Here is a 15,606-nt window from a genome sequence, read left to right as displayed (position 1 = left end):
TATTGTCAATACATGCCTATGATAATAATTTCTATGTTCAAGTAACAGGGACAGAGCTATTTTAAACTTACTTAAAAAGTGTATTTGACAATTGAATTAGCAGATCAAACATGTGTCTCAGTTCTAAACATTCAAATGTGCACGGCTGCAAAGATGATTTTATACAAGTCTTGATGGAAAACTTTGTACCTCTTAATATACACCAAAACTGTTCCTCACATTTAAAACACATCAGTTATGTAAATTATTTTTAATATAACATGCCTTTCTTCATGCTGTTTTGCTTATATTAATACGATTTTTCAATCTTTTTTTCTATGACAAATGTATTATCTTTAGAAGCTTATTCTTTGTTAATGCTATATTTATGAAGAATTATAATTGACTCTGTACCTGCTGTTTCAATAGGAAAGATTTAATTTGCCCCAAATTATTTTAATGCTAATACAATTTATTCATGTTTAATTGTTATGTCCAAATTTGTAAATATATATGTACACATATAAAAATGTATATTTAGATAAGCAAATGTGATAAAGTTGTATGCTTTTATAAGATCATATATTTAACATAGTCCTACATACTCAGTTGATTTATATGGAAATCCAATTCTAAGATTTCAAAAATACATTTAAATATCATAGAGGTTAAGTTTTCCAAATTTAGTTTATCTTTCCTATATTTTGTGTAAGTGGGGAGAAATATAAATAGAAATAGAAATATAATTATATTAATAAATCAACAAGGTTTAATTTATTGTATTTATTGTCCAGTACAAATGGTAAATATTTTTCATGAACATAGGTAGTAATCAGTTGCATTTTACTTGCAAGGCAAATTTTTAAAAATCTAATGCATCTCTTCTGGAAAGTAAACTGATATGGACACATAGAATTTTGAAAATATGATACTTGGTAACAATTTAATTATTATTTAATAATAATTCATATTTATTATACTTAGTTTTTTGTGAACCAATTTGCAAGTTTTACATATCACATTTAATTCCTGGAACTTTTCATGCATCCTCTACAGATGAAGAAAATGAGTGGTTTAGTAACATTCACAAATTTCATGGCTAATATGGATAAAATTGCATTTGAAAACCTAGAAAAACTAGGATTTGAAATATAAAAAATCAAGTTTTTGTTAATTTCATTACACTTTACTGCCTCAGTTTATTTCACCGTTTCTATATGAAAGTTGAAAATAAGTACCTTGTCAAAAATCATGCAACTTATTAATTGTAACAAGAGTAGTCTCTAAAATTTTGCAATCATAACAGGACAGGAATTGCCCCCAAAATGTACACTTTCTGTATAAAGAACCAATATGTTTTATGATTGCATAACAACTGAATAACACCACTTAATAACTGTCTGGAAATTGTGATTAAAACAAGAACACTTTTTCTATTATACTTTTCTGACTTTCAAATTTCATTATTTCATAAAGTCCTCAATTTTGTATCAACTCTAAAAGGATTTGTGAAAGAAATGTTATGAAATCAATATTTTGAACTCACGTGATACCCAGTATATTTTATGTGTCTGGTATATTATATCACATAACCAGGGTTTTTATTACAAGCAATTTTAACAATAATACTATCAATTATTGAACACATGTGGTCTCTACCTAAGTAATTTTCACTCAGTTCTTGGAAAAGTCTTTTCATGTGCAGGCTCTTATCAAATTTTATAGTTTTAATAAATGAAGAAAAGAGAATTGAAATAGCTTAAAACCATAGTAGGTGTGAGTTTAGATGTCAGTATGAATCTGGGGCTGTCTTATTTCACATTCTTGAAAGTTCATATGGATATCATAGCACTAAGCTCTACTTTCTTAGGTCATCCATTCACCAAGAATTAATCCAAATATTGTCTTAAAATTATGATAAATAATATATTTTAATTAAAGTAATATATGCTTTTATATAAAGCAGTATTAAACCAGAAAGACTTTGGATCAAAATCTAAATCCATCACTAAAGTAATTGCATTATTTTATACTCTTATTTACTCTCTCTGGATTCATTCTCCTATTTCTTATATTTAAAATAACATTAGGTTTCTTGCTATGTGGCTAAAAGCACACATTTAACAAACTGCACTAATTGCATAAAGACTAGCTACTAAGAGATGCTTGAAAATGGTAGTTATTACCATAATTATTACTACTTACTATTGTATTAGATGTGACCTTTTATACCAGATACCACAACCATATCCAGAAGTACATCGAAGAAGAGAGAATAATTTGCCCCTATCTTCCTATCAGTATTATCTAGAGACGTTTCTTTTCAGATTTAGAACCTCAGATTTCCTGAGAAACATGTAGCCCTCACCACAGCATTTTATCTCCTAGGAAATATTATATCAACAAAACTTCCCTGACTCTTTTTCCTTTAGGCTTTTTGCTGTGGGTTAATTGGATAAATCAGTCCCTGCTAATGTATTAAGAAGGTAAATCATTATCTCTTATCTCTACTGACAGAAAAATATCTAATTACATGTGAAGTCTTTCCAAAAAGTTGAGTTTCAGGTTTTGGGACACTTCAAGAGGAAAGAAGTTTTTGTTTTGTTTTGTTTTGTTTTGTTTTGTTTTGTTTTGTTTTTGTTTTTGTTTTTTTTATTTACTGGCTTTTAATCATCAAAATAGGCCACAGAAAAATACCACATATAAATACATAATCCTGGACTGGCCAGCAGAAGACTCTCTTCACACTGGCTCTGCTATGTGGTTGACCTTGAGTATAACACTAACCCCATTCCTCCCAGTTTTATTTTGTTAAAGGTGAGATCTGAACAAAATTATTCCTAAAATATTATATGTATTTATTTTTATTCATTTTTAAACAAAGATTTAATTGTAGCTAACATGGCATATACTTTTGTTTGTTTTTGTTTTGTCATGAGGATTTGGCAATGGGCAAGATAGACAAGAATCCTGCTCTTCTTAAAATTCTATTCTATTGAGGAAAAACAGAACGTTAAATACATATATATATATATATATATATTTATATGTATATATTTATATCTATATATATATTTTTTAAATGTATAGTTTTGAGGAAAAACATTGAGGAACATAATGCTGTGCAGATTATTCAAATATTACTTTTTGATTCACAAAATCCAAAATACTAATTAGCCATTAAATATTGGAAGGTCAGAGAAGGCCTTCTAAGAGAGCAACATTCAACCTGAGATCTGACTCACAAAGAGGAACCAACCACACATGCCAAGATAAGAGGAAGGAGAGTTCTAGGAAGTAGGAATAACTAGAAGTAAGATCTTAAGTCAGATATGAGTTTGTGTGTTTATGACTAGAAAGGCTTGAGGGTTCGAGCAAAGGGTGAGAAGTGAGTTGAAGCTGGAGTGGTAAAGCAGTGCCAGAGCATGCTGAGCATTGAAAGTCATGGCAAAGTGATTGATCTCTACTTTGTGGCTGATGGGACTGAAGTGTGTTGCCTAGGAGGATGACCTGATCAGATACATGATGCTAAAATGGAGTACGTATTAATATGGATTGTTAGAGTAGAACAAAAGGGACAAGAACTAGAACTGGAGGTTATCGTACCAATGTAGAATGATGGTATTTGGACTAAACATTTGAAGGAGGGACTTAGAGAATTCAGCAATCTGGAATCTTTGAAATATAAATATGAGGAGTGATAGCGTGCTTATTTTCCAGCGTTTGTGGGAGGGTAGGAGCTTAAGTTTGATAAGCACTAAGTAGCAAACACAGATGGCCAAAACATATTGACCAACTTCCCATCAACTTCGTCCAATACCTTTCCACTAACTCATCCCAGTGCTTAAAACCTGTCTCACCATTTGTTTCAATAGGGTTTAGTTCAATCTCTCTCTGTTCCAATAGTCTTGAATAAAGCCTCCCATGCCCATAAAATTGGCCCAAAGCAATTTTTCTCTTATAATAATTAAGATGAAAACTTAGATTTTTGACCTAAATGAGTGTTGGTGTTTTATTTTGATGATGCAGGCTGGTAGGGACAGCATGAGATTTTAGAGAAAACAAAGTTCAGAGTTAGAGGTACTAAGTTTGGGAAGCCAATAGCTTTCCAAAGATGGTAATATGTGCATCTAGGAAGTTCCTGGTGAATACCTGTGTTGAAGATCTATACATGTGAAAGTTCTCAATATATAGATGTTACATAAATCCATGAGATTGATTGAGGTTGCACAGAGACAGGTGACATGAGGTATGCCGACAGGAAAGAGAAGGGAGCCCCTTATAGACCTCTGTGACTCTTTTTGGATGGAGACTGAAAGTGGAAAAAAAAATAAAAGACAGGTAAAAAAGAGGTGAAGCAAAAGAAAAATATATCATTTTTATAAGATAGTGCAAAAAATACTAAAATGCTTTCTGATATTTTATTCAATAACACATAGACATGCACATTTAACACTAAATTTTTAAGTGATTTTTATAAAAATCTTAAGAAAATAAAAATCAAACACAGAGGTAAACACAGAGGCTCTACATTACCTATAAATATTATTTTCATGGACAAAACAACAACAAAAAGCAAAGTGAAATATTCCAAATATTGTAAGCAAAAATAATTAAATGAGTAAAATAGATCTATGTATTTTTAAAAATAATAATCTTATATGTTTTTCAAGATTGTATAACTGACTTTACTGATAAGCATCTTTCTGGTAATAGACCAGCACTGGTTGGGGAGAAAGATTGATTTTAAATGCGTGATTTGGGGAGATAGAATCAATGAACAGGAATATAACAAATTTACTCCAGATATTCCCCCACACTGAGACAACCCCAAGACTTTAGGGATCTAAGTTCTCCAGACATAAAAGAAATCACTGTATATCCTCTAATTCTGCATAGTACTATGGAAAATATATTACTGTAAGTTCATATGCAATTTAGGAAGCATTAAAGAGTAATTTCCTTTTATTTCTCTTATTTATCAAAATCAATGCCTGATCAGTTCTTCAGCAGTGAGGTATCTTAAATAACCATGTATTAAGCTTCAACTTTGAAAATATGTTTAATTATATTAAACATTAAACAAAACCCAAAATGTACTGTGTGTATAAGTGTTTTATATTTATTTTATAGATATTTGCGTATCCACTGTGTCAAATTAATTTCATCACATTCATTATTTGTATATTTCACAATGACTTTTGAGTATATGGTAATATTTCTTAGAACTTGGGCCCATTGACAGCAAAGACCATATTTGTCATGCTCATAAGTAAGTAATATGTTGGCAATTTCATACATGAGTAATTAATTTCATGATGCAATAATATTTCTATCTGTAAGACTCTCTCCCTTTCTATAGAAATAGGAAAAAGATTAAAATAACAGAGACAATTTTTTAAACTGTATCTATTTTACACATATATATTCATAGCTTCTTTCTTGATTGAGCAATTCATCTATACTATTTAAGACATAACAGGTGAAGGATCTTTCTCCCATACCTTCCTCCCATCCTTCCCTCACCCAAGTCTCCTACCCATAGATGACAATTATTCATGATTCTTCCTTTGGTGTTTCAGGACTATACAAGGCTATACATACTATCAATATATTACATATTTATTGCCTTATATTTATGTATATATATACACATATACAAACAATAGATGGAAAAAATAATATATCCATATATATTTCTTCCCTTCATTTTATACAGTTATTAGGAAGCTGACATACTTTACACAGAAATCTGTGTCTTACTTCTTGAATCTAATAGTATACAGTGGAAATAATTTTATATTAGTTTTGATATCCATTGTTTTATTAGATGTGAAACAATATTCCATGGAACAGATAGGTCTTATTTAATAACCAGGCCACTGGTAATTATTTACCTCATTTCAATTAATTTTCTCTTATAAATAACACAAAATGAATTAAATTGAATGTAAACAATTTCTTAAAAGTGCAATATATCTTCAGAATAAATTTCTAGAAATGGAAATGGTAGTATGAAGGGTAGTTTGATTTTTCATTTTGCCTATATTACTTAAAATAATGATAGAGAGTTTTATTTGAAATTTGAATTTAAAGGGCACCTAGGTGGCTCAGTTGGTTAAGCATCTGATTTCAGCTCAGATCATGATCTTGCGGTTTGTGAGTTCAAGCCTGCATTGGATTCCATGCTGACAGTGTAGAGCCTGCACTGAGATTCTCTCTCTCTCCCTCTCTCTCTGCTCCTTCCCCATGCTCTCTCTCTCTCTCTCTTTTTTCCTCTTGCTCAAAATAAATAAACTTAAAAAAAAAAACTTGAGTTTAAGAAATGATTACCTATGTCAAATGTGCTTCATAGCTGAACTAGTTAGATATTTCAAAATACTGCTCTTGAAATTTTACTTTGGATTATAAATTATTAGGTATTGCAAGAAATATTTGCCTTGCCAGTGTTAGAAAAATAGTGTGCAGATCATTTGAAAATATGCTTAAATACTACAAAGTTCTGTCCGTACATAAATAAAATTAGTTTTGCTCATTAACTTGACAAAGCTTCATAATACAATTCAAAATAATTTTTTGAGCCATCTACAGAGTTGAGATGAAATTGAAGTACTTTTCAATATTTCATCAGTTACTTCATTCTGAAGAGAAAGGAAATAACATTTTTTTCAAGTGACTTCTGAAAAAGGGAACATAACAAAATCCGTTATTTCAACACCTATAGTCGCTTTATGAAGTTCTAATGATAATGAGGTTGTTTATGATTTTTATCCAAATAAAGCTATGTGGTCTAGTTTTTCTTTCTAAGCCTGGAGCATAATGAAGAACTTTAATGTTCCATCAAGGGCAAATAGACGGTGAATATGAAGTGATAGTTCACGCTTGCAAAGAAATGTCTCTTTAGATGATGTCTTGGAAAGAATCAGAGGAAATTGCCATGGGAAAACATTCAAACAAACATCTGAGAGATCTGTTATGTGGAATAGCTGTGTAACACACTTGTGATGATAATTTTGGAAATTTATTACTGAACACAAATATTCAGAGATTGCTTGATCAAGCTTATGTCTATGAAATTTAGTTTGGTAAGCTCGCTTTCTTCTCAGGAAGGAAATGCTGCTTTTGACTCTAAAAGATAATACAATTTTATGTCTCTAATTAAATTGCTAAAGTGTTGTCTGTGATTTGTCTTGGCTTTCAGTTTATTATAAAAATAAATGGTTTCATTGATATAAAATGTTCCCACTGACATATACGGATATGGCAAAATGAAAAAATAAAAGTTAAAATGATCTAATAATAAATAAACTGATATTAATTTTGTCATGGAAGATGCAATTCAGCACAGTTAACAATAAATCTATTGTATGCCTATTTTTAATTTTTGGATGACCAAACATAGCTGAATACATAAAATCTTTAGTTATGTATATTCCATAGATACAGAAAAGTGAAAAAATATTGAGAAGAACATTCTTTTTTTGTTTGTTTTAACTTCTCATTTAGAAATGATTGACTTCAACCTTACGGAGGAACTTCAGAAATCATTCAAAGAATGTCTATATATCCATTACTGACACTCAATCATTCACATTTTCCCCCAGTATGAGTGCTTCCTCTCCCTCTCTCCCTCTTTCACCCTTCCATGTATATAAGTTTATAAATGACTATACTTACCATTATTTTTTCTTACTTGATAATAGATTGCAGACATGGGGTATTCTGTTATTTAATTATCTATTTTTTATAGTCAAGATATTTTCTTCAAACAAGATGGGGTGGTTAGCCAAAGGAAAATATAAACAACGTAAAACTTCAGGTAGTGCAAAGATCTGTATTTGGAGGAAATTACTATCCATGTCACGAATTCAGTCTCTGGCAATTTCACACGTCCATTGACATGTGACAGGCTGCACTTTTGTTGTTTCTTCTTTAGGTAGTATTTTAAACAAATATTAACCTTGGACCAAATGCTTAAGATAAATTTGATTGATAGTGAATCAAATAGTTTTATGCTACATTTATTGTTGGAATATGAGTACATTAGGATTATTTTGCTTTTAAGAATGAATTAAAGGGGAACCTGGGTGGCTCAGTAGGTTGGTTAAGCGTCCAATGTGGGCTCAGGTCACGATCTCATGGTTGGGAGGTTCGAGCCCCACATCGGGCTCTGTGCTGACAGCTCAGAGCCTGGAGCCTGCTTCAGATTCTGTGTCTGCCTCTTTCTCTGTCCCTCACCTGCTCACACTGTCTCTCTATCAATCTCAAAAAAAAAAAAATGAATAAAAAAACCTGCAATATATTGAATGAAGGACAAATGGTATGTGCAAAATAAAGTTTGTGAAAAACTATGAAAATCTGGTGATAATGAGACTGTTTATTATCTTTATTCAAATAAAGCTATGTGGTCCCTTTTTTGAGTTTTAGATGAAATTATGTTACCTTTCTGAAGTTTGGGAAACTTAAGGTGATCCTTACCAAAGAGTTCCAGACAGTGCTTATTTATTTATTTATTTATTTATTTATTTTGCCATTTGGATTTGATTTTCTTTCAAATGGATATTCATAGTGTTTACCCATTTTCATTCAAATTGCATACCATTTTTTTGTTTGCTTGAAGGAGCAGTTTGTGTAACACATGTATGACTTTTAGCCATGTGCATTGGAATTTTCTGAAATTTATGATTTGTCTACTGTCATAATGTATCTTTGCTAGAATGTTTTTCATAGATAAATGTTTATTTTTTAATATTTATTAATTTCCAGTCTAAATTAAAGAAATCTTTTCATTTGGTTATTTGTGTAAGGTTTCCAGATTTTCTTTTAAAATATTTGTTTTTGCTTTTACCATTTTAAGCCTTTAAACTATTTAAAATATATTTTAAATATAAGTATGCTATACTTTTCTTTAGCTCGCTAGTTATTTAAGCACCATTTAAATACATTATTTTCTTATCAATAGCTCTATAACTATACTTTGAAATAATGCAGTAAATTCACTCCAGTTTTTATATTAATTTGAACTTATATTGAAACAAATTAGTCTACACCATTCTTCTCCCTCATCTTTTAGTATATTTAAATATGTAATCTTTAATATATTTCAATACACAGTTTTTCACTTAACCTTGAAAATGTTTAATCAAATTCCAAAACAAATTCTGTAGGGACAATAACTGAATTTACTAACATAGTATGTCTTCTCATACAATAATATATTATTTTTTCATTTATTCAAATGTTTTATACTTGAAATTAAAACCATAAATTTGGTTGTCTCTCTTGTTAAACTCCTAATCATTTTTATGTCTTGTTGACATTTTGAATAAAACATTTTCTCTTTCACCTTAGATGTTTATTGGTACAATAAAGTTTGGATTTTAAACATTCTTTGTATCTAGCAATCCCATCAACTTTCTTTATTCTACTAGTCTTTAAAATTTTGTTTTTAAGTATATAACAAGTCATGAGCAAAAATACCATCTTTTCAAATATATATGCATATTCTTAATTTAATTTTCTCACTGCATTGAGTACTGCATTAAATGTATTGAATAATAATAGTGAACCCAAATTATGGGACATACTGCACAGCAATGCTTGAACTCTGATACCCTGTTCAATGTCAGTACCATAAAGACAAAAAAGACCAGAGAATTCTTACAGATTAAAGTGATGAATGCATGATCTGAGTGGAATAAATGACAGAAAAAATTGCTATAGAAGATATTATTGGAAAATGTGGCAACATTTGAACATAGATTGTATGTAACATAATACTGAAGTAGCTTCCTTGTATTTTACTCACAAATAGATAAATATAGAGGGTGACAAAGTAAATGTAGCAAAATGTGAACAAATGATGAATCTCTGTGAGCATTAATGGAAATCCTTTGCAATTATCTTGTAATTTTTCTGTATATATAGAATTATATTTAAAATAAAAGTATAAAAATAATGGTGAGACGCAGACATCCTGTTTATTTCCTGATGTTAATTGAATTTGTTTTAGTGCTTTCACATTTAATAAAATATTTTTGTAAAGTCTGTAAATTATAAAAAGTCTATTATGAATATTTGTTGAATTTTATAATTTTTTTTTCAAAACCATTATTGAATGACTCTAAGATGTGTTGGAGTGTGTTAATAGACTTCCTGAAGCCACTCTTGCATTCCTGAACTAACCCCTAACTGAGCAATGTATTTGATGGATACACAAGAAACAAGTTGAAAATTTGAATAGACTGAGTGCCTTAGGATAATTTGAAAAGGCAATTGAAAACATAGCTTTCAATATTACTTAGGATTAAACGGGTTCACTCTTTTAACATAAAAAAAAATTGGATTACTCCATGCTATTAAAACTGTGTTTTTAGTTGTAAAAGAGGAAAACTGTCTTTTCCATTTAAAATACTAAATATAATGGCACTTGGATGGCTCAGTGGGATTTCAGCTCAGGTACTGATCTCACGTGTCATAAGATCTAGCCCGTGTCATGCTCCGCATGCTTAAGATTTTCTCTCTCTCCTCCCTTTCCCCTCCCTTGCTCACGCATGCCCCACCCCCCTCTTGGTCTCTCTCTCCAAAAAAACAAATAAAATAATATACTAAATATAAGAACAATTTATTAACTAACTAAATAGCTAAATAAATAAATAGCTAACTAACTAAAGAGCAAAACATGTCTATTGAGAAAACACGTCAAAATCTTTATTGACACAACAAGTATATTAACAGAAGATTTGGAGAGTCCAGCCTGTCTGATGGTTTCTGTGAGTCACCCAGGGTGTGTTCAGTGGAGGTCATGGTAGCTGAGGTTGGATAAGGGGGACGAGCAAGAAGTCGGGATGGCTAACGGGTTAGCTTCCTATATGGTTCCTTACATACCCATACAGCTTAAAGAATCTGAATAGAAAACTTTAAAGTTTAGTTAATATCTTATCTGGCAGATGTGAAAGGAAGTCCAAGGGGGTGATGTGACCTGTCACAGTCCTCTACCACAGTAAATACTCGAGGCTCTTTGGAGGTATTACTTGTGCATACAGAAAAAGTACCTGCTTGTTTACTGAATGGAAATAAAATACAGGTGCTGAAGTTCTCTTATAATGTTCTAATACACCCAAATTTGACAGTGACATAGAAGTGGGGAATCACTTGTGGAATCCACTGAAGAGTGGAGACGCAGGCTAGATTGTTTGAAGTGATCTTGTTTGGATACAACTGCATGGATTCTTGGCTGCTGTGGATACCCTGTGGTATCCACGGCAGCTACGTGGCCCTGATCCAGATGTCCACCTTACAGTTTTTGTGAATGGCACTCTAGAGTTGGGCAAGACATGCTCATTCCCATAGGTTACCATAGAAATCTGTCTCCTGGAGCAGTGAAACAAACAGACTCTGCCCTTGATGTGGTTACAATCTATCACTTTCATCTTATCTCCAGTAAAATAGATCTAGAGTGGCAAACTCCAAATTGCCTAAACTATTAGTTTATTTGGATTTTTTCAAAAAAAAAAACTACTACACTTTATGTAAATATACTCATAAGTTTGATATTCATTTCATTACCAATCACCGTATGGAACTTCTTTTTTAATTCTAGTCAATGTGTATATGCACCTACATTTGATCATATACTGTGTACATTATTTATTTAAAGAATTATGAATGAATATTGAATGAATAGCATTTGAAACTTAGATTAGATTTCCTTTTTTTTTTGTTCTTGCCTTTATAAAGAAAATATGTTTTTCTTCTTTGACATTGATAATGTTTATACTTTTTAAGTTGTACTAAGTTTTGAACCTAACAGATTGTGTTGTGTATTATGCTAATTTTCTCTATTTCTAATTATTTTATAAATAAGAATGTTTTTATTAAGTAGTTTAGAAAAATATTTTAATTTTTACCTTTATTTCATTGTGTTAATATTATAGATGATATTGTTTCTTATTTTGTAAATTCTTCAGTTTTTTTCTTTTTGATGTTTTATTAGCATATCACATGCACTAAAATGGTATATATCAGCTTTATTAAATTTATCAAATATTTTATATTTGTACACTTCCAAAATATTTTATGATGTTGTATTTAACCGTTTTATCTCTCAAGGACATAGAATTATGATCATTTCCTACAGGTATTTTCCTTCTGTTTTGTTTTCCTTTTTATTTAAAAATATTTTATATACTTAGATACTATACAATTTAGCTTCTGATAGTTTATTGAGTTAGTGTATATTTGCATGACCTTTGACGTTCCCATTCCACTTTTTTTTTTTTTTTAAGAATGTGCCTGGTATATACCATGGCATTGGGTTATACTTTTCATCCTAATGTTTTCATTATTCCTGTCTAGTGTTGGTATACTTCGAGACCTGTTCCCATCTTTTGCAGATGGTATTTCTGTGCCCTGAGATTTCTTCTCTTGGTTTAAATCTATCTGCCTTTGCCTTGCAAACATTTCTTGATAATTCCTGCTCTATCACATAACCTCTTCTTCAGCACTTTTATTTATTTATTTAATGTGCTCCTAAATCATCCTTTTCATTTCTAACAAGAAAGAAAATACGTATACTTAGCCTACCAGTTTGAGCCAACACAGATTGTTGTCTCTTTCCATGCATTTGAACTGTCTTCGACAAAATTGAATTAAATGAACCTCATGTCTTTCAGGTTGAGCTCTGAAGGCATCAAGTTTAAGCTGAAAATATAATTGGAAAAACTTCTTTGGATCATGAGACAGTAGACAGAATATTAAGATTATAAACTATTGTGTCTATTTTACTATGGACACAGATTTCTCCATAGTATGAATGAATGGGCTTATTTCACTGCATGCAATTCTACTTGGAGAAATTTGCATTTAATGCTTCCAGAATTTCATGATATTTAAGGGATGTTTAAGGATACTATCATATCCTTCCAACTGATGTGTTAAAATCAGCTTGAGATTTTAATCATATGGGAAAGAAGCTGGTAAATGCTAGGATTATGGCATCCATAGTAAAGGCATTTGTAGGCAGGGGAATAATAAAAATATTTAAAATTGCATGTGGCACGGAATCAACTATTTAACATGGGAAATTGAGTAATCAGAAAAGCAGCTGAACACAATACAGGTATTCCTACAACAATGCGTACTGGCTGATGACTAATTTTGAATTTATAAAAATTTATAATAATTCTGGACTTATGGGAAAAAACGTTAGAAAAAAGTGAAACACTGCCATTTTCTAAATGCTATTTTAACTGGGGATGTTCTAAAGTAAGTGGCTAACTTAAAAGCAAACATTCACTTCTCTAGGAGTTGGTGCAAAGCCAAGGCAATTTTAAGTGGACAGACAAGCACAATTCAATGTCTTTTAATTAGGCTACATAGGTAAAATTTATTTCTAAAGGCTAGAAAAATAAAAGAAAAACAATGGTCTCACAAAGAGAAAGTTGCAGCTTTAAAATTTATTCTGGTCTGAGTTGAATATAGAACTACTATTTATTTTAGAAATCAATCACCATTCCCTTTTATACCATAAAGTAAACTGTTTTGTAGAATTTAATAGGATTATACTATTGATTCCATCTATACAATGCTAGCTGGTATTGCATACCTATGAACTATGGCCTATTATGTTACTGAGCACACAAGAAAAGGGATTAGTCTGTGAAACAACAAGCAGATTTCATGTCTCCATACAATGTTCGCATACCTGTTAATTCAGTAGTCATTTTGTGTTAGTAAATGTCAACCAATAAAACAAAACAAAACAAAACAAGAAAGTGGTCTGTTCTAATCCTTGAAGCATCTGTCTAAGCTTATTTGAAAAACTCAGTTTGGGTCCCTATTCAAAATCCAGGCATTGGATATGAAAGAATAGTGTTTGTTAGTCTGTTTGTTTTCTTCACAAAGATGAACATATTATTGAATCCTTGATTTCAACTGCACATGATTTCAATAACTTCTGTAGGGTCTTCTTGAAAATCATTTAATCAGAACAGATGCTAATATCTAGCTATTTAGTCTAGCTTATTTTCAGTTGAAATCAGGGGAAGAGTGGTGATATTCCAGTGAGAGGGTGGGAGAGGAAAGAAGCTGTAATTATCACTACAAATCCCTCTGCTGCCAATAATTATGAATATGTGAAAATAATTTCCTGAAGATTTATGTATATGAATATATAAATTAACTGCTAAACAGGTAAATTTCAGTGTTCTTCCTAAAATCATTTGCTTCTTTTTTTTTTTAAGTTTATGTGTTTATTTTCAGAGAGAGAGTGCAAGTGGGGAAGTGGAAGGGGGAGAGAGAGACAGTATCCCAAGAAATCTGTGTGCTTTCAGTGCAGAGCCTGACATGGGACTTGAACTCATGAATCGCGAGATCATGACTTGAACCAAAATCGAGAGTCAGACGCTTAACCAAATGAGCTACCCAGGCACCCCTGAAATTATTTGCTTTCTACCTCAGTTCTTCGTGTCATGGACTTTCCTCTGCTTTATTTTTATTTTGTAGGTACTGCCAGTCATGAGAAACTTAACTTTCACAAAATTTCAGTTAAAATACAGATATATGTAAGTATTCGAACAACATTGTGTAGATAGCAAAGAGCTTTATAATTGCTTTAAGAAATTTTTACAATTTTTAATTTAATAGTTAATTTTTGAAATAGTAAAAAAAAAAGTAAATACAGTTACACCAGTAGAGGACACTTTTCAAAATTGTACTTTGTATACCATTGCTCAAATGTCTACAACGTTAACACTCATTGCATCTGAATTGCTTTTCTCCTCCATTTGAGATCTTAGCCAAGTAGCTATGCTTCACTATCTTTCTTATCCATGGATGCTCATAGTCATAGGTAAGAACCTCAGAAGTATAAATCATCTTTAATTGGGGCCTAATCCTAAAATTTCAAATTTTCTAAACTAAATCTTCCTAGGAAAATAACTTCTTTGGCATGATAAACTGAGTAATGTTCCCCACCCATCTCAACATATGAACATCCTAATCCTGGAAACTTGTGAACATACCTTAGGTGGCTAAAGGGACTTTGAATACATGATTAAATTAAGGATTTTGAGATGGGGAGATTAGGGTGAATTATCTAGGTTGGCTCTATGTGTAATTACAGACAGATGTCCTTGTGAGAGGGAGGAAGAGGTAGATTTGACTATAATGATAAAGGCAAGGAAGCAGAAATTGGAGCCATGTGCACTGAAGATGGAAGAAATTACTATAAACCAATAGGGATGGCCGACAGAAGTTAAAAAAGACAAGGATATAGATTCTTCCCTGGAAACCCAGAAGAAAACATCCCTGCTTATACATTGATATTAACTCCAGAAAACTCTGTTTGGACTTCTTACCTCCAGAATTTTAAGAGAATAAATCTGTGTTGTTTGTGTCACTAAGGTTTTCTGGTAATATGTTACTGCAGCAATGATACATTGATGTACTTATTTCTCGTGTGATTATCGCTCTCCACATTTACCTTTGATAATGTACAAACAGAAAAGACTGCATTTCAAAATGTGTCAACCTTTACCATTTATAAAATGAGAGTCAATGTATCAGTCCAATTCTACTGAGAAGCAGACACTAAGATTAAGTTAGAAGTGGAAGAGATTCATTGGG

This window comes from Prionailurus viverrinus, chromosome B1, assembly GCF_022837055.1.
Source record: "Prionailurus viverrinus isolate Anna chromosome B1, UM_Priviv_1.0, whole genome shotgun sequence".
In the NCBI taxonomy this organism is placed as follows: domain Eukaryota; kingdom Metazoa; phylum Chordata; class Mammalia; order Carnivora; family Felidae; genus Prionailurus; species Prionailurus viverrinus.
Note: the sequence above shows the minus strand (reverse complement) of the source record.